General features: G+C 38.9%; 1 long non-coding RNA gene across 1 annotated transcript in view; it reads right to left on the bottom strand.

The window, feature by feature from the left end:
* LOC120246934 overlaps positions 1 to 10,617 on the bottom strand; it is a 26,278-nt gene extending 15,661 nt beyond the window's left edge. Inside the window, exons 1-2 of the long non-coding RNA XR_005532185.1 lie at positions 10,514 to 10,617; positions 9,806 to 9,898 (exon numbers count right to left, since the gene is read on the bottom strand). This is a non-coding gene — a long non-coding RNA (uncharacterized LOC120246934). The remainder of the gene's footprint in view (positions 1 to 9,805; positions 9,899 to 10,513) is intronic.
* Between the last annotated feature and the right edge of the window lie 16,731 nt (positions 10,618 to 27,348).

Below are 27,348 nucleotides of genomic sequence, written 5' to 3'. Positions count from 1 at the left end.
CAAATACCTTACTTTAATTTGTAGAGTCACTCAATAAAGATGAGCATCTGTTTATTCTCCTCTTCCTTCTCCTTTTCCACCCATTGACCTATAATCCGAAAAACTGCTGACAAATTTTGTGGCCTTTCACTTTTTTCAAAAGTCAGATAGGTTTTTATAAGATCAGGCTGGCTGACTACAGATCCACGTAAGAGTTTAAATAACCTATTGGGAAGGAGGAGGGTTAAAATGGCTGATTAAAAGAACAATAGCTATTATTATAGATTAACATATTGTTTTTTAAATGTTTATTCATTTTGGGGGAGGGACAGAAGGAGAAGGAGACAGAGGATCTGAAGCGAGCTCTGCATTAATGACAGAGAGCTTGATGCCGGCTCGAACCCATGAACCATGAAATCATGACCTGAGTCCAAGTTGGTCACTTAACCAACTGAGCCACCCAGGTGCCCCAACACCCTAGGTTTTAACCGAAGCTTTATTAAGTAGGGAGACATAGTATCTTCAGAGTATAACTGCTAAGGAGGTAGGTTCTAGACTTAGACTACCTGTCTTTTAGATCTCAACGCTAGCATTCACTAAATAATCCCGTGTGATGTATCTCAGTTTTATCTTCTGTAAAATGGGAAGATAATAGCTGAATTTGAGCTCAGTGAGTTCCTAAATACAGTGTTCCAAACAGTGCATAAACCGTAGGTAGCTTTCACCGAAGGCTGGCTTTTGCTATTCATTTGCCTCTCTTACTCTCCAGGCTGTGAAGGAAGGAGTGTTGTGAATGTTCTAGGGTGGGAACGGGTAGGTCATCCTACCTCAGAACGTTCACCGTATAGATACATTTCTAAATAGCATCACTGCTGCAGTTCGGAAATTAGCATTTTAAAGGGCTCTCCTATGTACAGAATGAGGCAGAACATTCATGGGGCTCTCATTGTCTCCCAAAGCATGGAAACACAACGATCTATTTCTCTCCTGGCTAAAACTTCTATACAAGCATCTCAGGAATTAATGGTAGGATTAGCCGAGAAGCACAGTAAAATCATCTTCTCCCTGCCTCATTTATCCACGAACACAGCTCTGACTGTAATTTGGGTCCTTTATCTTTAATGCCTGGGCAGCGGTAGAATGAATGCCCTTTGTACAGGCTACACACCTGGGAAATGCTTCCATACGCTCCCTAATGAAAGCAACGCATAGAACAAAAGGCAGGCTATGGGGTCTTCACAGAGACACCAGCAAAGCGCCGGCTGTGCTTGTGGTGATAATGGAGAGAGGGCCGCGCGCACCTGAACATACCTTTTAGCAACCTGGTCTAACACACGCATTTCTCACTCTAAACCTTCGCTTGATCAGTGGGACAATACTTTCACGGTAACCTCGCAGGAAGACAGACTAACTGAGCGATATAATTGCCCGTGAAGTAATCTGTAGCTTAGGTATTGGCTCAAGTCAGGCTAAAAGTGGTTTACCATCCTTGGGAAAGTGATCCGGCATAATGGCGATTTGTGTGGTCTGTTTGCAAAAATCTGAAAATTATTCTTGTGTTGGAACTGCAAATGAGTGGCAGATAAGATGTATTCACTTGCAAGATTTTTGACGTATCCCAAACCTGTATATTATGCTACATGTTGTGTCGATGGCTGCTAATACACCAAAGAAATCAACGTATTTGGTGTAGGTCTGCATTTCAGATTTATTTAAATTTTTATTTTTAGTGTGTCTTAGACCCAGTCTTTTTCCTCTCGCCCAAAATAGGTCTGTGGATCAAGCAAATTTGAGTAGTAGCTTAAAGAAAAGATCTCACACAAGCAAGCATGTTGTTTTCCCCTAAAGTCACTGGTATAGAGCTACCTATAATAAAATACATATTTCTTACATATGAATTCTGATGCTGCATGGGGTCTGCTCTGGAATCTAACTCCACAGGAAGAACAAACGATCAAGGCCAGGAAAGCAGTCTCAGGTATGGCAGGAAAAGGGGGAAGATTTCTATCATTATGCAATTTGTTCACTCAATTCTCTGTAATATTGTATATATTTACATATTATATAAAATTATGAATCGCAAATCACTCTTTAAAATGAGGCTTCTACCTTAAATGTGGCATTTCTTTAGGCTTCTCACTCGTCACTTGTTTTCTTAAAATTTTCATTTTCACTTAGACATGTATTTTTCATTTACACGTGAATGTTTCGCAGTTTCTATCTTGAGCTTCCCCTCTGCATCTCCAACTGCTTCTTAAACAATCCACGCACAGCACATCCAGCAAAATCAATACCATTTTAGCTCCTCCTCTGAGCCAAGCACTCTGCTAGGCTCTGCTCGGATACAATGAGGAATTAGGCACGACTCCTGTCTCCGTGAAGCCCTAATAACCACATATAAATAGCTTCAATAAAGCCTATTGGAATCAACAACGAATGAGTTTAACTAAGCATTCTCAGATTTGGGAGAGAGAGAACTTGACGTTTACCAGGGGGATTTGGGAAATGCTAGGGGACAGACACGATGGAATGGGGTCAGACTTTGACAGATACAGGAAAGATGGGGAGGAGCTTTAGCCTAAGAACAAGGCTAAAAACCCTGCCCCATCCGGGGAACAGCGAGAAAGACAAGAGCCGCAGCTGCTGTGGAGACTTGGAGGTTCAGGCAGGGAGGGAGGGGACTGGGGGGGGGGGCGTGAGAGGAGTAGCATTAGGTGAAGTGCAAAAGGCAGGTGGGGCTCACTCTGCCCTGGGTGGCCTTTGAGTGACAGGGGGAAGAGGTTGGGCTTCATTTGGAATGCAATGGAAAGGCATGGAAGGCTAATAGGGGGGTGTGTGTTAGGAAGCCACGTCTGAGGACAGAGGAGAAAATGGATTTGAGGCGGATTATAGGCAGAGAGAGTGGACAACAGGTCACTCTAGAGAAGGGGAGAGTTGAGTGTAAAGCGTACACTAGCACTTGCTAGCTGTATGAACGGGGGCAGACCCTTATTCTCTCTGAGTGTTGTCCTGCAGTCTATAACTGGGCCCTAGAAAATGGCTGTTAGTTTTCAGTAAGAATGCATGGAGAGTAGTCCTCATGGTGGCTGGCACATACTTAACAAACATTCCAAAATATGAGCTAAAAATTTTGTTGTTGTTGGCGTATCTACGGCTTTTGATAGGTTCAATTCAGTACAGGAAATATTTATTCATATAGTCATGTATTCAGTCAATAAGTTATTCAGCACCTACTTTGGATACAATCATGAACAAAAAGTTTCTGGCTTATATTCCAGTGGAGAGGGTCAAACAACACATAGGTGAATGAATAAATAAATATTCTGTGGGTCATGGGAGGTACTATCGACTCTATATCCTGGTTCGCCTGGAAATCTCTGGTTTATGTACCACCTGTTGTAGTCATTAATGGTGCCTCCTTTCAAACCAAATAAAACTCATAGATGCAGAGTATATAGGCTCCTTGTCAGAGGGAAGGGGGTAGGGGTAGGTGTAAAATGTGTGAAAGTGATCAAGAGATGCAAACTTCCATTTATACAATAAATGAGTCATGTGGATGTTATGTGCAGCATGGTGACTATAGTTAATCATACAGTATTGCATGTTTGAAAGTTGCTAAGAAGGTAGATCTTGAAAGTTCGCATCATAAGAAAAACATGTTTCATAAGGCTTATTGTGGTAAGCATTTCACAGTGTATACATATACCAAATCGTTATATCATATACCCAAAACTAATATAATATGTCAATTATACTTCAATTAAAAGTTTTAAGGAGTACCACTTTTCAGTTACATAAATGACTCTTTGGCTGGTAAATTATATGGTCATTCCAGATAGAATAAATGACTAAGCAGAGCAAGGAGGAGAGGAAATGCCAGCAGTGGTCCAGGGGAGAGGGAGGAGGTAACCATTTTATCATGGTTAGTCAGGGAGGGTCTCACTACTACGTTGTCCTTTCAGCAGGGATCCAAAGGGAAGAAGGCAGCTTGTATATATCTAAGAAAAGAAATTACCAGACAGAGGCAAAGACTCTGAGGTAAGTATGCTTGGCATGATCGAGGCCAGGAAGGAGGCAGAAAAGTCTAGAGATGAGTGAATGTGAAGATAAGAGATGAGGTCAGAGAGGCCCAATCACCAATGGCTTTGGCTTTCATCTGAATGAATTGGAAGTCAATGAAAAATTTGACTGGAAGAGTCACGTGAACTAGCAACATTTTAAGGACCACTGTGCTGCGTAGGATGGCAAGCAGAGAGGAGGAAACAGAGAGCTCAGTTGGGCCAGCGTTGCAATAATTGAGGGAAGAGATGATGAGATGATGGTGGGTGGAAGATGGGTGGTAGCAGTGGAAAGGGTTAAGTATGCACACATTTTGAGAATATTACCGTAGAATTTGCCAGGGGTTGGATGCGGTGGAGAAGAGAGAGGACATAAAAAAGACTCCATGATCTTGGGCTTGAGCAACTGGGAGAATGGAGTTACCATTGAAAGAGATGGTGAAGAGGTGGGAGGGCAAAATTCGGTGACGAGGAGGGAAATTGGGAGTTTGGTTTTATTAGATCTCTTTCTATTAGAGATCCAAGTGGAGGTGGAGGGTATGCGGTTGGATTACTTGAGTTTAGAGTTCAGAAGTCCAGTTGGAAATGTAAATTTGGGCGTCTTCAAAACCCAAGTGGTATTTGAAGACACAGGGCTGGATGAGGGCAGCTCTGGGGGTAAGTACAGCCAGAGAGGAGAAGCCAGCCAAGAACTGAGTCTGAGTATATCCGCCTCGGAGCCTGGGATGAAAAGGAACCAGTAAGAAGGAGGGCTAAGACAGTGGTGTTTCAGTGGCCAAGTGACGGATAGACTTCAAGAAACGGATGGGGCAGGCAAGGGACAACATGGAGCTCACTCCCAAGATTGGTTTTGGTGTCACGAAGGGAGTACCAAATCGATGCTAAATACTGCAGGCATTCTGATGTAATCCCCCAGAGCATTTCACTCCCACTTCCCACTCTCCTTCCCTAACCGTTCACCTAGAATTCGTAATCAGTGCGCACTGGGCAGGGTCTTCCGGGCAGGCATAATTTTAGACACCAGGAACATAAGGGCTTATTTTCTTCTCAAAACTCCAAGAACAAACTCCCTACACTCCCTAGCAGGCATTTCTGTGTTTGATCAACCTGAAGTTGAGCCCGTTTTCCTTTACGTTTAACTGGACTCTTTCTTTAGGCCCATTTCGTCCTGTTGGGCCCTCTGTCAATACGGAGAGCAATCAATCACCATCACTTTCACAAGAATGCCCCTTGTGTACTTGAGACTAGTAATCAGATCACCTCTTAACCTGCTCTTCTTTACGATGAACAACGCTGCTGCCTTTCATCTTTACTTCAAGGCCCTACTTTTACCCTCTTCACGTGTATGAAGGTAGCATATTAAGTAAGTACAGGCTTCTCTAGGCCTTCCTGCCCCTAGACCTGCAGACATATTTTTTTTTCTGATATTTATAACCCATGGGCACACCTTGACTTAGAAGAGGACAAAGAATGGATTTCTCTGGGTCTTAGACTCTATAATAGAATTTTAGTGGTGCATATATTTGAGTGTGTGCGTGTGCACGCATGCGTGCATGCTCACACACACACACATGTGCTAGCATTGAAGAGGGAAGAAGGGAAAGAGAAAGGTGGGGAGACAGAGAGAGAGTGAGAGAGAGAGAGAGAGAGGACAAGAAAGCAAGAAAGCACCTGACTCACCATTTAGGTCAAAGAGAATCGTTTCACTTCTGGTGGCTGCTTGCCAGCCAGTGTGGTTGGCCGGTTGCTGTCATTTATTAGCGAGATTTTGTATTTCAGTATATCTGTATGCCCTTGAAATGCCTGAAGGATTTGTCCTGCTTCTAAAACATAGCAAACTGGAGATTTATCGAGGGAGCTCAGCTTCCTATCACTGCTATTCAGTCTGCCTTACTTCCAAAGCATCCTGTGTCCATCCCCCGAGTCTGAACCTTCCGGCCCTCGCAAATGGTGAAGAGGGCAGAAGCACAACCTTAGAAGGAAAGTACTCCAGATCATAGGTGCTTCAGAAGCCCGGTTGCCCTCAGTAGGGGTATGGCAGCATTATGGTTGAACAGGGGTCTGGAGCTCACCAAGAGTTTGTCAGTTGCAGAGGGTTGTTCAGCTAGATGCTGGATAAGATTTCACAGGTTTTACATCTTTTGACATTAATTATACCTCATGCATTTAATTCGGTTTTGGCCACTCATCTTGGCTAGACCACTAATAAGTTAATCAACATCTAGGGTTATAAACGATCTGACTTTTTAATTTCCATATGTAAAGCAGAAATGCATTGCGATATATGTTAAGAAAAATCAGCTCCTTACAATGAGATGTTTTATCTGTGCGGGTATCCACTCAGGAAAGGAAACTAAGGCCCCTCACAAAAAAGATTTATAATTGTTTGGCTGCACCCTAATTGTATGCCCTAATTGTATCTGTGTCTGCAATCACTGATGTGCTGATCTGATTCGATATTCTGAAGCCTTGATTTTCTCAAAGGTTAAAGCTGAAAATAAAAGCAACCCTGCTTTGTAATGTCTATTGATCTTGACTTTATAATAATGTCTTTGGCATTGTGGGGGAATCATTGCTTATCCTGACAACCACAGTTTGCTTTTAGTCTTAGCTACCGAAGCTATTAAGTGGGCAGGTGAATGTTCTCTGGAATGTTTGTCCGAATGATTCACATTTAACTACACAAAATATGTTAAAATGATAGGTCTCTGTGTCAGAAGCCCACAAAAGCAAGAGGAAAAAATCCAGCCCCTCTATTCTTATCTCACTCATGCTGACTGCAGAGGCCTCTGAACAGCAGGGAGGCATAAATGAAATTTATCACTAGATAAGCCTTCCTAGATAAGGGTGATGGTACATCCAGTAGATGGTATTTTCCATAGGGCAGGGTGAGGCTCCCAGACCCTAGAATCACCACATTTCTCCCTTGCTGAGCTTGGAGCTAAAAAATAGCAAAGCATGCAATGATGCATCAGTGTGCACTGAAATTTTTTAAAATGTTCACTGACCTTTAGGGAGCTTTCGTGCTTTTTAAGAATCTACTGACCTCCAGGCAATTACTGCACATAGATGCTTACTTTCTGTTGGGAATTCAGTTTGGGTTTTTGTCTGCTACTTCTCCTCTTTCCTCCCTTCCTCAACCAGCCGTGTTATGCGGCAACACCCAAAGTGCTTCAGCCACGCCGGGGAGAGCCGGGGACTCTCCTCTCTGCCTGGGCTGGCTCTGTACCGCTGTGCGCTTGCAAACATTCAGTTACCAGGAAATGTGGAGTCAGCTCTGCTTCTGTTCCACTTAATTTTCTTCACCCCATGCAGTGGGGTTTTCTCTTCTGCTGCCCCAGCTGTTCTTGCTTTTCCCAGGATGGTGGAGTCCGCCCCAGCTGCAAACTGTGCTTCCTACAAAGTTCCTTAGTTGCCTACTTGACCTCAGCTTCCCTGCCTCGATTTTTCGTTTCCTAAGCTTTCCAATCCAGCACTGAAAACGTAGTCGTGGCAGCTGTAGCAGCAGCATCCAATGACAGCAGCATTCATGGAAGCAGAGGCGTGGCGTTCACTCAAGAGTCAGACCTGGGTTCAGATTCGGCCTCTGTGACTGTGACCTTGTGCAAGACGCCTAACCCTTCTGAGGGCCTGGGTTTCTTCCAAGAGAAGATGATGCCAATATGTTCTAGGGGTGATGCCAATAACACATACAACTTCTAGTCCATAGTAAACCCCTCCTAGCATCTGTATTCACCTCTGCTTCTCTTCCTGAAAGTACACTCAACTCAAGGAAGCGTTCTGGGGTCAGTACGCAAATGTACATGATAAACGGCAACTCGGCCTCATGGGGCTTATCAACTGTTTGAGGCCCGTTAGCCCCAGTGTGAGAAAAGTTAAGATCTGATCCAGGTTTTAAATGAAGTTTGAAATGTCCCAATGAGAGATAAACTATAAGGCAGAGACAACTGACGAATTAATAGGAAAGACCATGTGTTGTAAGAATTCACTCTGGACCAATCAGGTAAGAGTTTATGGAAATGATGCGGTTTGAACTAGGTCTTCAAGATGAGTAGAGTTTTTATAGATTGGAGGAGGGCATGATGGGCAGAAGCAACACTGAAGAAATAAGTGGAGTCGGGGAAGGGCAGGTGTGTGGGAGAACTTCCTAGTTTAGCTGGAGCGAGGGGTTAGCTCTGCAGCACCAGGAAATGGAGCTGACCAGAAGTGTTGGAATCAGTGTTTATGCCAGACTGAGCAAATACAAATTTAGGATGCCCAGTTGAATGTGAATTTCAGATAAACAACAAATAATTTTATTTATTTACCAAATACTCCACACTTCTAAAAAACGTTTGTTGTTTATCTGAAATTCAAAGTTATCTAGGCATCCCACATTTGATCTGGCAACCTGAGGTTAAACACTGAGCCGAGCATTCTGCCCTTGACCTCACATCACTGAAGGTTGTAAAGAGAGGAGTGAATGGATAAATAAAGCATTTTAACGGAGACATACTTGATAAAATGCCAGAATGGCTTGGAGACAGAGAGAGGGGGAGAGAGAGAGAGGGCTTACAGGCAGGAAGATTGGCCCCAGTATGCGTCCCCACTTTAAAACCCTTGCTGTCATATACATAGACATATTTCTCCCAATAGCTTAACTGCCAAAGATGTATTTGCTTTTTTTCCTGAAATTTAGAAAATTATGGAATGTGCAGCTGCTGGATGAAAGTTTAGTGCTTAACATGAAGATGTTTCCAATTAACATCAACCCAGCCTCCAAGGACTATTAACACAACCCATAGAGAGCTGGCATCAGGAGCCCCTCATGTATCATCGGTGGAGGAGGGTTACCCCCAGCTCTTTCTAGAATTCTGTTAGTGACTGTTAGTGATTGGCATGTTTCTTGGAACAACTACTGTTTTGTTTTGATTTGGAGCCCACAAAGACAGGGAAGGAACTTAAGTTGTAACGCTCTCCTTAGATATTTGTGTAGACAAACTTGGAAAATACTAGGACCTAAATTTGACTCACTTTTAGAGATTTATCTGGTTGCCATGCAAAATTTGGGTTCCATATTGAATGCCCTTTTACTCATCAGTACAAGAAAAAAACAAATCTTCAGGGTGATTTTTTCTTGTATGAAGGAATTTCTAAGGTGATGATTTTAAGAAAATTTTCAAAATGGATTTTTTGCTTTTTATCTCATTTTGTCAAATTTATCAAATTTGATCTAATTTGCTGTAATTCAGCCTATTGAAACTCATAGTATTATACATCTTGTTGATGGTTTGATGTGTGCTCAAGTTATTTTACTAAATATGTTCACTGAAAGACCCAGGTAATTCCTCCAATCCTGAAACTGATTTTAGAAGACCCTGAAAATACCTATGTGTACGAAAAATCTTTCTTTTTCCATGAATTAAATAAGAAGCTAAAATATATATTTGCAAAATCCTATTAATATAGACAATCCAAATGCTCACCTTTGTCAGCTGGTGCAAAGACAGGGAGATATTACTATCAGATGCTCCGATACTACTATGGTCGGTTGAGATTTTATTCTCAAAACATTTTCAGGAAGACACTCAGTGCATACTCCTGGCAATCACTTTTTTTTTTTAGAAGGCCTGGCGACTCTCATTTTAGTCATTCATAAGCAGTCTTTGCTCCTCAGGAGCAAAAGTTTGAGATGGTATTAAGTGCATTGCTTTTCAGCATGTGATGCTTTCTCACATACACACATTTAATGTGTGTCCCAAAAGAGACACTATTCTTTAACTACTTACTTTATCTTCCAAAGACAGTGTTGTTTCTTGAAACGAGGACGGTCAGGTGCGAAGATGCCAACGACAGAACCATGTCTCTACTTGCTTCTTAGGCTAAAAGTCAACCAAGGAAATCTAATCAGTTAAAAAAAAACAACGAAAAGAATGCATGCGGAACATGTAGAGACTCATTCTACAGGATTAATCTAGATCCACAGTTCAGAATATGAGCTCTAGATCACAGTGGTGGCCAAGTGTGTGAAGATGCGGATGTAGGTCGAATTGCTGCGGTGGCTTGGCCTGTGCTGAATGCTGGCCGTGGACACACTCCTTCATCACCTGCAAGACAGCAGGGGTGAGTCTGCTCACCAGGGAAATATGCCTTTCCTAGGTGCTGTGCTCGGAGCTCAGGAATTTGAGGCCAAGTGGCCAGAACCATCTGATGGATATAAAAAGATCCTTTGCGTTTTATTTTCGTTGAAGATTTTGCTCCTTCATTTGGTTAGAATTGTGAGTACAATTCTCTGCATAGCTGGAATCCTTATCTTGCAGTTACTAAAGAAAATTCTTGAGAATCATGCAAATGAATTCAAGTTTAGGAAAACTGGCCTTCTCTCCAAAGCCCATTTCTAATTCTATGGTCTTGGAATTATTTTTGAAATGCTGTTCAACTCTTTTGACCTTCATCACCCCAATTTAATTGTCTCAAATGCCTTGGATTGGTTTTACCTGTATTTACCAATGTCGAATCGTCTTATTCTCCTTCTCTTTACAGAATGAGATAATGTACATAAATGCTTGTAGCGAATGCACACAAGAGTTACTCCATGCAGATTCCCCTGAAAGCCAAAGGAAGAAGGATAAAGCAGAGCAATGGTCTTGATTTTTTTGAGCTCACTCCCAAATTCTTCCCCAATTTTGGACGTACGGGGAGTTGCTTACTTTCATGCCTACCTAGGCTTTGTTCCCCTGGCTTACGTTTCTTCCTTCACTCTCTCAAAATATGTATATGTATATTATATAAACAGATATGTATTATATAAACTTTCAAGCAGTTTTATTGGAGACTAGGTATGCTTGGATAAGTATTAAAGAAAAGCTTCAGTTTAGCTTAGGGGTAAGAAGATCAGCATTTCCTTTCATGTGGAGAAGGTTTCTAAAGCCTCCTTTCTGATATCTTCTTATCTTCTTAAATAATTGGGGATAATTGAGTCTTCCAAAAAAAAAAAGACCTAGTGCCCTTTTCCTGGGGCTAGCAAAAAGACTTTTTTTTTTTGAGATGATAAGTAGGTTGACTTATTTTTGCCTAAATCACAGAAGCTCAAGGTCCTTGGTAGAAGACAAGCTGATGTGCACATACTTGTTTTAAAATTTTTTCAAGATGGACGACCCACCAAAATTTGGCAAAAATACTAAAATGTACCTTTTCATCTGAGTGAGAATTCTACAAATTGTTGGGTAACCCTTTAGGGTTTTCCAACTCTGGCAGCCTGCCAGGTGCAGTGAGAGGGAAATTTCACGAAGACAATGCATTAAAATATTAGTTTCTCCATGCCAACTAAGATGCTTCTTGACCCAGCCAAGAAGTCAGCCACATTATCCATGAGAGTCATTCCATTAGCTGGTCGAGCCCCACTGAGTTTTATAAAAGATGAAGCTAAATGTGTCGTGCCTCTGTTAGGGGGAGCAGCACTGTGTTGCATCAGCAAGACTTGTGCTCTGAGAAGATGAGGGTACCGCTCAGGGTAGCAGCCCTAAGCGTGGAGGGGAGGGAGAGAAAACCTGCCACTGTGGAAACCAAACAGGAGTCTGGAGAAGTGGAAGAGATCTGAAAGAGGCCCAGAGGGTTGCTTGGCACCTATAGGAGCCCCGAGATGTCCAGGAAAGGCTGGTGCGCAAGACACCCTTCCTCCTGGAGTTGGTCATGACAAATGGGCTCAACAAAAGACCTCATATCTTTACAAAATAATCCTTAAAAGTTCAGAAATCTTCTCTTTGGATTATGTCTCTTTTTAAATATAGGAAACTATTGTTGTTGCAAATGAATGTATAAATATTTTAATACTTTAAAAGCTCCTAGAACCCATTTAAATGATTACTTGTCAAATGGGTATATCTTTTGTCTCCTGGCCATTCCTACAGGCCACACCCAAGGATGCCTGTATTAATTCCCTTTTGTGAAAACAGCATCCAAGTGTTTTACTGACTGATGACTGCAGTGCCATAGACTCTGCTAGTTTAACATCGTTCCCCGAACTAATGCAACACAGATTGGAGTTTCTGGAATAAAGGCACCATGTGCTTATTATTTTATTATTTTGGCACAAAACATTTTTTGTTGTGTTGGGAGGTCACGTGTAACCTAGTGTCTGATGCCTTCTAAAAAATAATTGTTAGCATACAATTAAAAAGGTGAATATTCCAAACATTCGCTGTGCTCCAAATAAAGGCAACACAATGCAATCTGAAATCTCTCCAATAGAGGGCTCTATGGGTTTGATTTAGTTCAAGAAAGAAAGTGAGAAAACTACTTGGGTTTAGGTTGCTATAGTAAATTCTGTATTATCCTTAAAAATAGAACTGATAAAAATGGAGTCAGTTGAGTTGAACTGGAAGAATCATCCAAAGATTAAATGTAAGGTCTACTCTTACGAGACAGAATTTCATAATTCTTTGAATTGATGTTCTTTTCAAAAAGGCAAAATACATTTTACCATCTCTAAATAAGCAGGTAGGCAAATTAGAGATATTCCGTGCTTTGAAATACTATTAATATTACCTCATTCAGTTACATTTTTAAAAGAAGAAAGGAGCTACTGCATTCATTCTCTCTTTGGAGACATTTTATCTTTGCTGTTGTCAAATAATTTAGTGTTGGCGTAGGGAGATGTATTATGTACATAAAATGCATTGTAAATATTTAATACACAAAATATGTGTTTGTATGCACACAAAATGCAAAATGTTACTAAAATGTTCTCCAAAACAAGTGATACTGTTGAGAAAGGTAAAGTACACACGGCATAAAAATCAGCTCTTGTGAAATACGTTGCTTTACTTACACATCCTATGCGGTTCACTTTTTTACGTTAGGCCTCGCTTTCTATTCTATTTTCAGATCGGAGAAGCTTACAATATATGCATTAAAGCAAAGCAAAGAATAAACTGAAACAAGTTACGTTTGAACTATATGTCTTTGTCTTCTGATTTTAGGGAATATTTTTATTTTGTCTGATCGCCTTCAGTGTTCTTTGAAATGCATAGGCTCATTATATTCTATGAACAGAGAGCTTTTAGACATTTTAACTCCTCTTATTGTGTCTCGTTGAAAATGCTTATTTCATTTTCTGTAAAGATGCTTTGATGGCAAACTGATATTCATTTTAAAGAAATAATTTTGAAGTTTGGATACACTTCCTAAACTATATTTACCTTAAATTCCCAAATTACTGTTTTAAAATATCTCTCAATGTCATTTAGAAATACGAGCATTTTAACAAATGTCTATATTCACTACCAAAATGTTTCCTTCTAGAACTTGAAAAACATGCAGATTATAATTTAATATTCTGAGTAAACCATTAGTATATGAACTGTGTATAATAAATCTATTTTATACATACGTTCTTATGTAATATTCTGTTAATATATTCTGTATTTATAATTTATACTTCTTCAAAAGGAATATAGTTTTTTTTTACTCTAACGGCTTTGACCTGCTAAGATTTTGCTAGGTGTGATACTTTGATCTGATAATATTATTAAAGAAGTCCTTGTTTATTTTGAATAGCATGTTCATAACTTATGTTCTTACTACAGTCTGTTAGCAAGCAAATAAAACTTGGTTTGATTTTCTATAAAAGCATTTTCAATGTTTATTTTATGTGCGAAACATCTTACTAAAACAGAGTAAATACAATTGCAACCTAACTGTTCATATAGAGGAGTTTGATTAGCAATTATATTTCCATTTGTCTTTTTTTCCCCCCTATGAGTTAGGAAAAGAGGCTTCTAATAAAATCCAAAGAAGATTCGAACCAAACTGCTCTTTGTTATTTTGGATATTATTTAAAAATAAAGATTATTTTTGATAATAATTTTCACTGTGGATAAATATGGTTTCTAATTTTTGCTTTGTTTGGTTTAAAATGAGACCATCATCAACAGCAAGAATGATGAATTTTGATAGATTTTCTGATAAAGATTCAGTAGCAGCAAACATCTTTGTCTTCATAGGGCTGCTATTTTAAAATCATAAGATTTTACATATATTTCCAGAATTCTTTCTTACATACAGTTTCTGTCGGAATATTTCCCTCTTATTTGGTTTGGCTTATTTTTACTGGTTACGAGTGAACTTAACATCATAGGCACTGCGCCTTGAAAGTGTAGAAGCCAAGGTGGATATGGAGCACATCTCGAAGTGTTTGCTAACCTAATTGTCCTTTTGTGTTATGGGGTCCAGATATTTTGTCATGAGGTCTAGGTGCTGATTAGCCCTCACTAATATTTCAGTGTTTTTATTTAAAAGATGATCATATGGAAAAACCTGAAATGCTGAGTAAGGATAATATGACTACATTTTAGGTTCCATTTCAACTAAAGGTAACAATCACTTATATTTAAGCATATTTTATATAATGTCAGCAATATGCATATAGAGGTAACATTTAAAAAGGAAGTAGTAAAGTAGTGTATGCCGTCGTGTTTACCGCAAGGCATAAATCAGCATTATTTACATCTGTGAGTATTGCTTTGTATGGGAAAGTGAAAAAAAAAACCCAAAAAACAATAATATTTCTCTAAAACCTGAATGCACAGCTAATAGTTTGCTTCATGCACCTGCCAGTTTGGGTTGCTATTAAAGCCACCCTGGAAATTCTCCTTTCTTTGTGCAATATTTTATGCTTTTCTTTTCTTCAGGGCAGATTGGTTCTGCCTGCACTTTATTCCTGAACCCACGTTCATTCAGAATGGATTGGCAGCCTTAAATGGTCTATCTGGTGCTGCTGCTGACTAATAACGCCCCTCCCCCAACCCGCTCCCTCCCCTCATACTCGGATGATTCTCTCTCTCTCTCTCTCTCTCTCTCTCTCTCTCTCTCTCTCACTCACACACACACACACACACACACACACACACACACACACACACCAGTGGCCCCATTGTCAACAAAGAATGCATAATGGTGAAGTACTCAGCAGTAATTTTGGTGATGTTTTGCCTTGCATGTTTTGAAAGTATTTCTGAAGAGTATAAATAAATGTGCCCTAAACTCTCCCCCTTTCTCTATGTAGAGATTTGCAGCTAAGCTCTCATCCGAAGGCGCAGCCTCAGAACCACAGTGACTGGAATGCTTTCAGGGAACAAATGTGTGGCTCGATGGCTTCCTCTCTTTTCAATACTATTAGCACCATATAGATTTAATAATGGGGTGACTGAAAATATTTTGATGATGGGGCAGTTTCTCTGATCTGCAGAAAAAGCATCTGATTTGTTCGTGTACTGATTAATTATTGAAACAACAAAGTACAGGCTACTATGCTTCCCTCTTGCAAAAAGGCGGTAGTGTATGTGTGTGTGTGTGTGTGTGTGTGTGTGTGTACACGCCTGCGCGTGCGTGCCTGGGCTTATGTTTATACACACACACACACACATATATATTACTCAGAAGAGAAGCTTGGCCAGAAATTTCTTCATTTTGACCTTGAAAATTATTGGGAGATTTTCTCTGTGTGTGTCTGATAGGACAGTATTTTGATGTACTAGGAACACAATATTTTTTTTCCTTTTTCCTTTTAATTTGTTCTTCCTCCACACCACATAAATGGGTCTCTCAGCCAAGCATCACCTTTAATTTTAATTTCTATTTCTAGCTTGTATTTTATTAGCACCTTTTCTGTTTTACAGTCTACTCACTGATATGGCACCAGATCTGTTGTGAGCAAACAATACGGTTTTGTTTCATGTTCCAATAAATATTATTCTACAGTGCAGTGCAGTCCTTATATTTTGTGCTTATTTAATTTGGTTAGCTTCGGGGTGAATATTTCATAGTACTCAGACCTGAATTCCTTTTCTTTCAGAGTCTAGGACTCCCTAAAGTTTTAAGGTAAAGGCAGAACATCTTCTTGGGTTATTGTAAAATTTGTTGCTTTGTATTGTGACAATAGTGTTCATATGCCTGACATCCTCATAATAATATTAAGCTCTATTTTTTAGTGCGATGTACTTTATACATTTGTATAAATGTCACAGCCTGTAATCACTTCCTTTGTCATCGACGATTAATCTAAAAAAATCGAATAATTCACTGCCCCTTGCCATTTACATATCGTCTGCTGCCATCTGCTCTTCTCAGCAGCAGTAAATGATGGGTAATTAACTCAGTGCCTTTGTCTTTCCCTTGCTGAATGTCTGACACATATAGATTTTCCTCTGTGTGCGTATGCATGCACGTGTATGTGCAAGTAAGGGGAAGAGAGAGGGAATGAGAGAAGAAAAAGCAAAAAAGAATGCATAATAGTGCAGATATGGAAGTCAGCACAAGATTATTTCCAGAGAAAAAGCCAAACAAAGATATTGGGTCAAAGAAGGGGCCGTATCTCATGACCTGAAGCCTTCTCAAGCTGAAAGGAGGAACTGTTGGAACAATGGCTGCCTTGCACAAGCAAGAAGCATTTTTCGAAAAACCTCAGTGGTCAAGGTCAATATGCAAAATCAAGTCAAGGCTCCATAAACCATTCCCACCTACCAGAGTGCAAAGAGATCATGTAAATGAGACGAAGTGTAGGGTACCCACAACCCACATACATGTTCTAATTGACTTCTGAACCAGTAGCCAGAATCTGTGTTTTGAGAAATGGCTGTAGAAAGAAAATCTGTTGCTCTTGCCACACATACACACACACACACACACACACACACACACACACACACATTTCAAAATGGAAAGTATCAAGGAAAATTTATAAGGGCTTGCAAGCCTGGGGGATGTATAGATGTGCTTAGTTTAAAGGGAAACAATATCACTCTCTTAGATTTACCCAAACTTCCTGTTACATTATTCAATCCCTTCTGGTACAGCCCAAGAGTGCTTTAGAAAAGAATCCCATGCTGTTCTGAAGACTTCATATATAATTTTATTCTAATAATTCTTGTTGGAAACATAATGTCTTAAACTATATGAAAATCATTTCAAAACATGGCTAATTTTAATAACATTAAAAGAAAAATAATTAAAGGAGAAATTTTAAGGAAGGTCAGAATCTGGCTTACTCAACATAGTTTTCATCTTAAATAAAGACAGCCTGAGTATCTCTAAGTCTGCCATCATCATTTTCAGATGGAATTAGTAAAGCTTGCTTCAATTAGACATGACACATTTTTGGTGTCTGTAACTTAAGGAAGCTAAATACAATTTTTGTTCTTGAGGAGTTTGTCATTTATACGTGTGTGTGTGTGTATGTGTGTGTGTATATATGTATATGTATACATATGTATATATACTTAGATAATTCAATCAATCAAAGGAATAAGACATATGTCATAAGATCTCGATCTTATATTCTTTAAGATTTTTTTGTCACTATGTGTTCTTAAAGCTTGAATAACTTTAGAATTCTTCACTGAAGTGGGGGGAAGGGGAAATCAATATAGAGTCCAAAGAAGTTCTTGGAGCCCATTTTAGATCTGTGTGAGACTTGCTGTGTGTTACTTCCATCATGCAAGCTTAGTTCTGTGCCTCTACTCTTCTGTCTGTACAATGGCTATGGAAACATTCTCCTATTTTTCTTTAAAAAATATTTTTTAATGTTTATTTATTTTTTGAGAGAGAGAGACAGAGTGTGAGTTGGGGAGGGGAAGACAGAGGGAGACGCAGAACCTGAAGCAGGATCCAGGCTCTGAGCTGGCAGCACAGAGCCTGATGCGGGGCTTGAACCCACGAACCGGGAGATGATGACCTGACCAGATGTCGGACACTTAACAGACTGTGCCACCCAGGCACCCCTCCTATTTTTCTAAAATAATAATTGAACAAAAAGCAATTGTGTCATACATTTAAGCAAACTGTCTTCCTAATGAGACTGTAGTGCATATGGTATCTCAATAAGACCATTAATATTTCTATAAGTTGTGAATGTTTAAAAACATCTATCCTTTGGCTTAATCTTGGTATTTGTGCCTTAATCTTTGCTTCAGTATCTATCAACACTGGACCTCTAAATGATTTGTTTGTAATCATAAAACAGCTGGACGTCACTGGAAGGCCATTGAATCATCGAATTCCATTTTCTATATTAGTTTCAAATGACTTGCAGAGACAACTTAATACATACATTATGTGATAAAATGGCTAAAAATATATAATTACTAAGTCAGTTAAATGTAAGAAAGGAGCATTATAAATATATAAAAATGGACTTCATATCTCAGAGCTATTGTGTTAACTATACCAAGTACATGCACTTTATGAAACTATTTAAATTTCATAAAATTTTTATGACTTACAGGTAAATTTGTCAGCATCTAATTGAGTAAGAGATTCTTGAAAGCTTTCACTGCAATTGTTAATTCAGCATCATTGTTCTCTCAGGCTGTTACGTGACCCAACAGGCTGTGAGAACAATATTGCTGAATATAATTGGCATATGTCAGCAAAATATAATTAGTAACAAGCCTCTTTCTGAAATGCTCTTTTTGTTGGTTTAAAAAAGTTGAATACTTCCTCTTAGATTAAATTATAGCTTGGGTTTCTCTCTCATTTGATTTTCGTCGGTCTTAAAAAAAGGAGAATTAGTTTAAATTTTGATATAAAAAGCATGCATTTCTTTCTTGGGCTGTGCAAACACTGTGAGGACTTGTCTTTCCTTCAAAAGGTGTTTAGTTTAATTCTGGGCATGAGAGCTTGGTATAGGAAACATGGAACAGTGTAGTGTCAAGGGTTACCATGAATCCCCACCCTGTATCAACCCCACCCCCACCGCCAGGAGGTTTAGAATAGATGCGATGACAAGCTACTTCTCAGGGATGTGGCTGGGTACTTACTGATGTTGAAGGCACAGAACTTAAAAAAAAAAAAAAGTGTTTGGATTGTTTATCTCAGCACTTCCTATGGGCTTAACTTTAGACGTATTATGGTTGATATCGTGTTAATAATTGTCTTCTACCTCACAGTGTAAAAAGAAGATGGACATTGTTCATGATGGGTGATTTTAGAAGAAAAAAATTATACGGTCATATACCGTACTTTTTTGATGGGAACAGAAAAGTATTTGCCAAATTGTTTTTTTGTTTTGGTTTGGAGTGGTTGTTTTTGGTCAGAAAAAAAACTTTGCAAAATTTCTTCAGAACCCATGATTGGAATGAAATATCACTTTAACAAAAAGCTGCTTTCGGGTCACATCTAGAAATGTAAGCCTTTCACCTAAGATTGTCGAGGCTGTGGTCATAGCCAGGTCTTAGGGGATGGTCCTATCTGACCCAGCTACGGCTTCAGCGGGAGGGGCCTGGAGGGGTAAGAAAGATGAGGATACAAATCCTTATCCATTCATGCTGTGCAAACCCTTTGCAGGTGACCCACCAATGCTACACGTCATAGGCAGCTCTCAGTCACTTCCTCACTGCCAGGGTTCTTCTCTCACCTCTTTGGCCTAACCTGGCTCCACGCTCTATAATTTTCCTCATTTGCTCTCTCCCCTAGGACCGAAGGTTCCTGGACACCACCCCCCCCCCCCCCCCCCCCCCCCCCCCCCCCCCCCCCCCCCCCCCCCCCCCCCCCCCCCCCCCCCCCCCCCCAGGCAGTCTGCTCCTAATCCTCCTGGCCTACTCTTCGCATCTCCTTGTTCTGCCCATAGGCCCCGTGTTCCGGCATCTTGTTACCCATTCCTCAGTCCTCCATACCAGTCATGACACTATGCCATTTCTGTTCTATACCTTTACTGCACAGGGATCATTTTAACGTAGAAGATCTCCGCATATTAAATGGATTTGGAGAGCAGAAGGAATAAGGTGGGAAATATATCTATCTCCGTACACTAACATATACACTTCAAGTCTTATAAGTAACTATATTTGATTCGGACATTTGGTCTGAAAGACTCATGCAATGGAATACAACCTGTCAGGCAGAATTAGTTGAGTTTACTTAAAGGTGTGGAAAGCTATAAAAATAATCACAGTTACAGTAAACCGACTTGACAATAAACCATTTAAGAAAAAAATAATCACAGTTACAGATTTATTTGTAATATACACAAATATTGTATCATTTTGTTGTATACCTGAAACTAATATAATGTTGTATATTTATTATACCGCAACAAAAAATATGACAATTATTCAAAGGAGATTTAGAGGTAAAGACTAACAATGAATTCTTCATCTTCAGAGATGCTTATCCATAAGAAATAATATAGACAGAAGCTAAATAAACTCATCACAAATAAGCAGGCTGTCACAGAGGGGTGTAATATAGCAGCAAGCTCTAGGTAGATCAAGTGATAATGAAATCTACGACATGGGAAAATTTGATAAGTGCCAACCAAACTTCCAAAACAGATGAATCAAAAGGATGATTATCTGGCATTACCAAAGAATAATGTGTTTTCTTAAAGGGCTTTCTGCAGTGTCTATAACAACAACAAAAAACTAGTTCCCCTTGTCTGTGAACCTATGATATGCATGCTTCAAAATCATAGTTTATATGTTATCGTTCAGGGAGGCAGACGGATTGAGTGGGAAGAGAGCCAGCTCATAGGTTGGAGAGATGGTGACAGGGCAGAACATTGAAACTTGACAGAACTTAGTTTGCTCATCTGTAAAATGGGTCTGTGATTTGCAAAAAACATTCTGGCAATGGGAGGGTGTCATGAAGAGACTGACAGTCATGGGTCCCAAGTATTTTCTCCTCTGCTTTAACCAGAATAACTCCAATTTGTGTTTTCCAATCTTGATTTTCATGTGATTTTTTTTTTTTTTTTAAAAACCAAGGGCTCCACAGCTAAAACCACAAACAAAGAAAGTCTTGTTCTAATTATCTCAGGAAGGATAGTATGACAGATAAAGGAAGACAAGCTTCAGAAGAGGCAAACCTGGTTTGAATCCTAACTCTGGCTCTCACAGTAGAGTGGGAGACAAGAAACACATGATAAAAGTGATATTTTAGAAAGATGATCTTATTAGGCTATAAAGTATGGGCTTAAAGGAACAAAGTCTGGAAGCAAGGAAAAACTTCAGATCTTTGAAATAATCTAAATATAGAATAATGAGTTCAACTTAGACAACGGCAGTAGAGATTGAATTGGGAATACAGATTTACAAAACATTTGGAGAAAGGGGCCTGGGTGGCTCAGTCGGTTAAGCAGTCAACTTTTGGTTTCAGCTCAGGTCATGATCTCACGGTTGTAAGATCAAGCCTCATGTCAGGCTCCAGGCCAAACTGAGCATGGAGCCTGCTTGAGATTCTCTCTCCCCTCTCCTTCTGCCCCTCCCTTACTCGTGCACACACACACGTGCACTCTTTCTCTCTGTAAAAAACAAAACAAACAAAACAAAACAAAAAAAACATTTGGAGAGTTAGAATCTATAGGAACCAGTGTTGTTGAGGTTTGTGGGATAAAGAAGTAGTCTAGAATGACTGCCCAATTTTGATGACATTTACTGAAGAGAAAATCCAGGAAAGGGAGACTTTCTGGGGAAAAGTATGATGACTTAACACTGCACATTCACGATCTGAAAGCCAACTGATTATGTTTACCTGGGCTGCAGTATAGAAACAAGATCTAGGTAGTATAGGGAAAAATGAACTTTTTTAATGCATGAAAACATAGATGTCATTAGAAACCATAGCAAAAAATTAAGACCTTTTCAAGGGGGAAGGGTCTGTGAGGTAATTAAGCCTGAATGCCCTCAGGCATTCATTGCGTGTAATGAATTAATTTTATTCCTCTGCATCTAGAATGATGTTAGTTATATAAAACCTGTATTAGTCAGGGTTCTCCAGAGAAACATAACCAACAGGATATATATACAGGAAGAGGTTTATTATAAGGAATTGGCTCACATCGTTACGGAGTCTGCAAAGTCCCATTATCTGCCATCTGTAAGCTGGAGACCCAAGAAAGCCTGTGGCATAACTCAAACTGGGTCCCAAGGCCTGGGAACGAGGAGTGTTACGGGCAGGAGAAGATTGGTGTTCTAACTAAAGCCATCAGGCAGGAAGGGATGAATTCTTTCTTCTGCCTGCCTGTCCCATTCAAGCCCTCAACGGATTGGATGATGCCCACCCACACTAGGAAGGGAAACCTCCTTCACTGAGTCCACCGATTCAAATGCTAATTTCACCCAGAAATATCCTCAGAGATAACACTGAGAAATAATACTTAGCCAAATATCTGAGCACCCCATAATCCAGTCAAATTGACATTTAGAAAATTAACCATCACACCGACTTTGGGTGAACTGAGAAAGGAGTCAACTTACTTTGTGTGTGGGTTTTGAGTTTCATATTAAAAAACCCTAGTAAAGAAGGGGGTGAAAAGAAAACCAAATTCAAAGCCCTGATTAGCATCAGAGACACTCCTGAGGAGCTCAAGGTGCTGTGTATACTACTGACCAGGTGACAAATAACTTTACCAATGGAAGTAGGTCAGTGTAACAGTATCAGGGCTGCTGAGCAAGTCAGCTTCTTGTCCCTGTCTCTTTCTGGCTCACTGTCTGTCTATTTCTCTCTGTCTCTCCGGGTCTCAGTTTGTCTTGGCTTCTTTACCTAGCTAGTACTCTTCATAACATAGTTCCCGGCAGCTCCAGGGTGTTATCATTCTCAATTTAGCAATCCCATTGGAAAATGCACATCTTTCCCACCAGCCCTAATAAAATTTCCTGAAATAATTCACGTCAGCCTGGTTTAGATCTTGTGCCCCTTTCTGAACCAATCTCTGAGGTGACGGGGATAGGTTACACCGGTGACCTGGCCCTGGGTCACCAACTGCCACAGGAACACGATGGACTCAGAAAGAATTGGACGCAGGGGAAAGGGTGCCCATCCAGGATGCAGTCGTCATGAGAAAGAAGTGGGGATATAAAGGGGCCAAACTGACAGATGTGCGTCTGAATAGCACAAGGAATCAGTGGCCAATATTTCCTTTCAGAGTCAAAGAAACTGCCATGGTGAACTAGACACTAAGATCAGACTTAAGGAGCACTCAGGACGGTGAACGCTCCTGATGAGAGTCGTGTAACTGAACTGTAAGCCTATCATCTGTGCTAAACACGGGAAGGAGAGAAGGTCATACTTCAAATTTTAGCCATATTTATAAGCATATTTAATACATTAATACAATAATAAACAATAGTAATAAATAATTAATCACAATACCTGCAACTACATAGAGTGATACCATATGCCCTTTGCTGTCCTTCATCTTTGATCTGTGAAACTTTGAGAGTGTAAATTAAAAATAATATGATTTTATCACATAAAAAAACAAAATAGAAGAGCGTGGGTGTGGAGAAATGCACTGATTTTGGAAGAGCAAACCAAGGTAAGCATTCACAGTTGGGAACCCGATCTGGGTTGTGAGCAAAGATTTCCCCGAGAAGACAGCCTCACATTCTAAGCAGATTGTTTGGTGAGAACTTCTCATAAACTGAAGAGGATAGAATGTGGAGAGATTAATCGCTTGCTGTAAATTTATAAGGGGCAAAGTTTCTTCATATGAAAGAAAAATCAGACAGTGGGGCAGAAGTACTTACCAAAATACGACTTTTCCAAAGTGCAAGGATATCCCAATGAGGATAATGGAAAATTTTACCTAAGAAAGCAATGGAATTATTAGAATCTCCTTAGTAGCGTGCACAGATCATTGTAAAGGCAAACTGGATTGTTTTCATTTCCACTTTGAATATGACCTAAAGTATTGAAGAAAAAATATAAAGAATGCTTCTATCTAATTTACTAAACAAATAAACAAAAAAAAAAAAAACACTTCAGCATGAAAATAAGAAATCAGAATTATTTCATGCTTAACAGGTCAAATGGTTTATAGCAAAAGATACAGAGGAAATGTTTTTGGATTTCAAAGTAAATTTTTGAAGTAATAAGGCAGCAATCGTGAAAATGTTAACCTTGCATAGGAATGATTAATAATTTTATGGAGAACTTTAGAGAGTCACAGAAAGGTAAGCGTAGGATTGTGCATTTAAACTATTTAAAATAAAGATATTTGTGAGGGAGGGTGTCTCTATGTCAATGAGGCATGTGCTCACCGTGGCAGAAGTGAGTGGAGTTGGACACTCTTTACATATATTAATTTAATCTGAAATCACAAGTTTGAAAATCAATCTTTATGCCCTATAAATACTACAAAAGATTTGTACCACAAGATGTACTCAGCCAATTACTTATTAGTCACTCATTCAACAAATATTTCTAGTAAATCCTTTGTGCCAGGCACTTTTCAGAGTGTTGGGGGTAAAGAAGAATCAATAAAATACAGCCCTTGATTTGAGGAACTCAAGTCACTTGAGAGTGGGAACTTATAAATACATAATTAAATCCGTCATCCATGCCTGAGGAGTTCAATTAACTTTGTTTCAAATGACAAACATTAGGATAATTTGGTCCTAACAAAATGCTACATTTTGTTTTAAAAGCCCAAAATATACCACCATTTAAGTATTTTGAAACATTCTGGAATTCTTTCTATGGTCAATCCTTCCTTTGTCTCTCTCTCTTTTTTTCTCTTTTCTTGCTTCTTTTCCTTGTCTGCTGCTGCTTCTGTCTTATTTCACTTGTGTTGAATAGATTTATTCAGAGTCACCCTCTCTGGAAAGGCATGGGTGATAAGAAATTGAACAGGGAGACTGAGCCATCCATTGCCAAGGTTTGTTCAAACCTTGCGAACCTTACTTTTAAGGTGATTCTAGGGCTCCCTCGCCCATGGTGAACAAGGTCAAATTTATCTGGGCAAGTCCTATAGAAGAGTCCTGAACAAAACTTGGGAATGGACAGCTTATTTGCTTCCTGCCCAATTTCATATCTATGCTGCTTTACCAGAAGAGCATGGCCCTCTTTCTATCTAACACAAGTAGAACAAGACAATAGCTTCAGAAAAGGAAAAGAAACAAAGAAAAACTTAAAAAGCAGACAGGAACAAAAAATCAGCTGTAGAAAGCATTCCAAAATGTCTCAAAATAGTTAAAAGACAGTAAGCGTAGGGTGTGAGTACTGTATACCCAGAGGTAGAACTCTGAAGAAGATGAAATTGTTAGGAGAAAACTGAAGGCTAGTAAAAAAAAAAAAAATCATTTTTCATTTTTTGAGGGCAGAATGAAGACACAGATTCCAATTGTAGGCAGCATTAATCGAAATACAATATTCAGGTCATGGGAAATAAAGTCATGTTCATTTCTGAGCACCATTTTTTAACTGGGACATTGACAAATTCCCCAGAATAGAGGAGTATAAGAATAAGGAAAATCTAAGTTTCCTTCCAGTTTTAATTGTTGGAGTCTAAAGTAATTTAGGGTTTATCCTATAGGGTAAATACAGTCCCCAAGTAAAAGAGAAGCAAGCAAATACCTCCCCCTTCACCCCACTATATTCTTTCTGTGAAGCATGGATTTAATGCACCTTATTAAAAGAAATATCAAGGTCTGTCTATGTGACTTTGTACCTATATGCCATCCTGCAGGAATCATTTCCATGTGAAGATTTAAGCCAAGAGTAAGTCTGAAAACCTAGAATTGGAATAGAAGAAGAATGAGTTTGGATGGGAGTGAAGACAATGACGTTTCTTTTGATGCATATTTGTTCCAAGAAAAAGTAAGCATTTTCTCTTGAACAGTGTGCACGATTTTTGCCCAAGCCATTCCACTTTTAGAATTGCACTACAAGGAAGTCATTAAAGATTTACACAGAGTTTTCTGTGAGTGTTTATCTCAGTGTTACTGATAATAGTGAAAAAAAAATCTACATGCCACATGTTGGAGAATGGGTTAAACAAATCATCCATGCAATGCAATGTGTAATGAGCAGTTGAGACAGAAAACTGTTCACAATATACTGTTAAGTAAAATAAATCAGATTAAAATTTGTATATGTACTATTTTTGCATTATTTTATCCAAAAATATGGAAGGAAAACATTGAAAGAGTAAACAGAACTAGTGGCTCACTCTGAATGTGGATATTATAGGTCTTTTAATTTTCTTCTTTTTGCTTATTTCCTAATTTTTTCTCAGGGAAATAAATCACCTTTGTAATAATAAAACTGTGTTTCAAATGTAAAATTATATATATTTTGTATTTAAGATGGAAAAGATACGTTTTTGTATTAGAAGGTTATATATATGTGTGTATGTATATGATATAAATCATTTATATATGATATAACTAATAGAAAGATATACATATGAAATAAAAACAAAGCCTATATTTCCTTCATGCCCCACATGTAATCCAAGACTAGATGTGGTCAGTCCTATGTTCCAATCAAATTGATTCTTTAAACGTATCCCGCTTATTCCCATTTTAGGATCATTGCTTACGCTAATCCCTCTGCCTTGAATGTTTTCCAACATCACCATGGTTGACCTGCTTTCCTCTTTCAAGACTTGAGCTTCAATGTCACATTCATGAAGAGAACCTCTCTGCCCACCCTCCTCCAAGTGTCTTTCTCCAGTGTCTCCCTATCTCATTTCTGTTGAAATGAGTCCCCTCAGAGCGCTGACCACAATGTGTAGATCTTTTGCTTATTCATGTGAGTGCTTGATAAAGGCCTGAGTCCTTCTATAGAATGTAAGCTCCATGAAAGCAGAAAACTTGTCAGTCATCATTGTACCTTCCAAAACTAGCAGAAGGCCTGACCTATAGTGACTATAGAATGAATTACTCATGAACATTTCAGCAAGAATGACATACATTAAAATTTTCACCCAAAAAAAAAAAAAAAGCTGGAGAATCAGTATTCAGTGTTAGGTGGAGATAAACTCACTTCAAGATCTTACTAATATGAATGTGTATTATCTAAATATAAATTTTTATATATACATACACTATATATACATACCTACAAATTTGTAAATGTATACACATACATATACATATACATTTATAATGTAGACATATTTAAAATATGTGTAAATAGATTTACACATACATAATAATAAATAATACATAATTGTGAATACAAAATTTCAAACATACTCAAAGAAAAGAAAAGAACATAATAAATCTCTTCCATGGGTTCATTAGCCACTTTTAACATTTGTCAACTCATGGTTAATCTTATTTCATAAACAGAACCCCTCATTTCTCTCTCTGTCTGGATAATTTCACAGCAAATTCCAGACATTATGTTTTTCTGTAGTTTTAATGAGCGCTCTAAAAATAATTAAAGCAACCATAATTCCATTATTGCACCTAAAAGTAACAATAATACCTTAATATTTTAAATATCCAACATTTTCAAAAATATTTATTAAAAATTGTTATTTTCATCTAAAACATTTGTTCTTGAACATCCCATTTTAAAAGCAATTAACCTTTGATTCTTAGGTTTT

The sequence above is a fragment of the Hyaena hyaena genome, unplaced genomic scaffold (genome assembly GCF_003009895.1).
Source record: "Hyaena hyaena isolate Hyena2069 unplaced genomic scaffold, ASM300989v1 scaffold_496, whole genome shotgun sequence".
NCBI lineage: Eukaryota > Metazoa > Chordata > Mammalia > Carnivora > Hyaenidae > Hyaena > Hyaena hyaena.
This window is presented reverse-complemented; position numbering and strand designations above follow the sequence as displayed.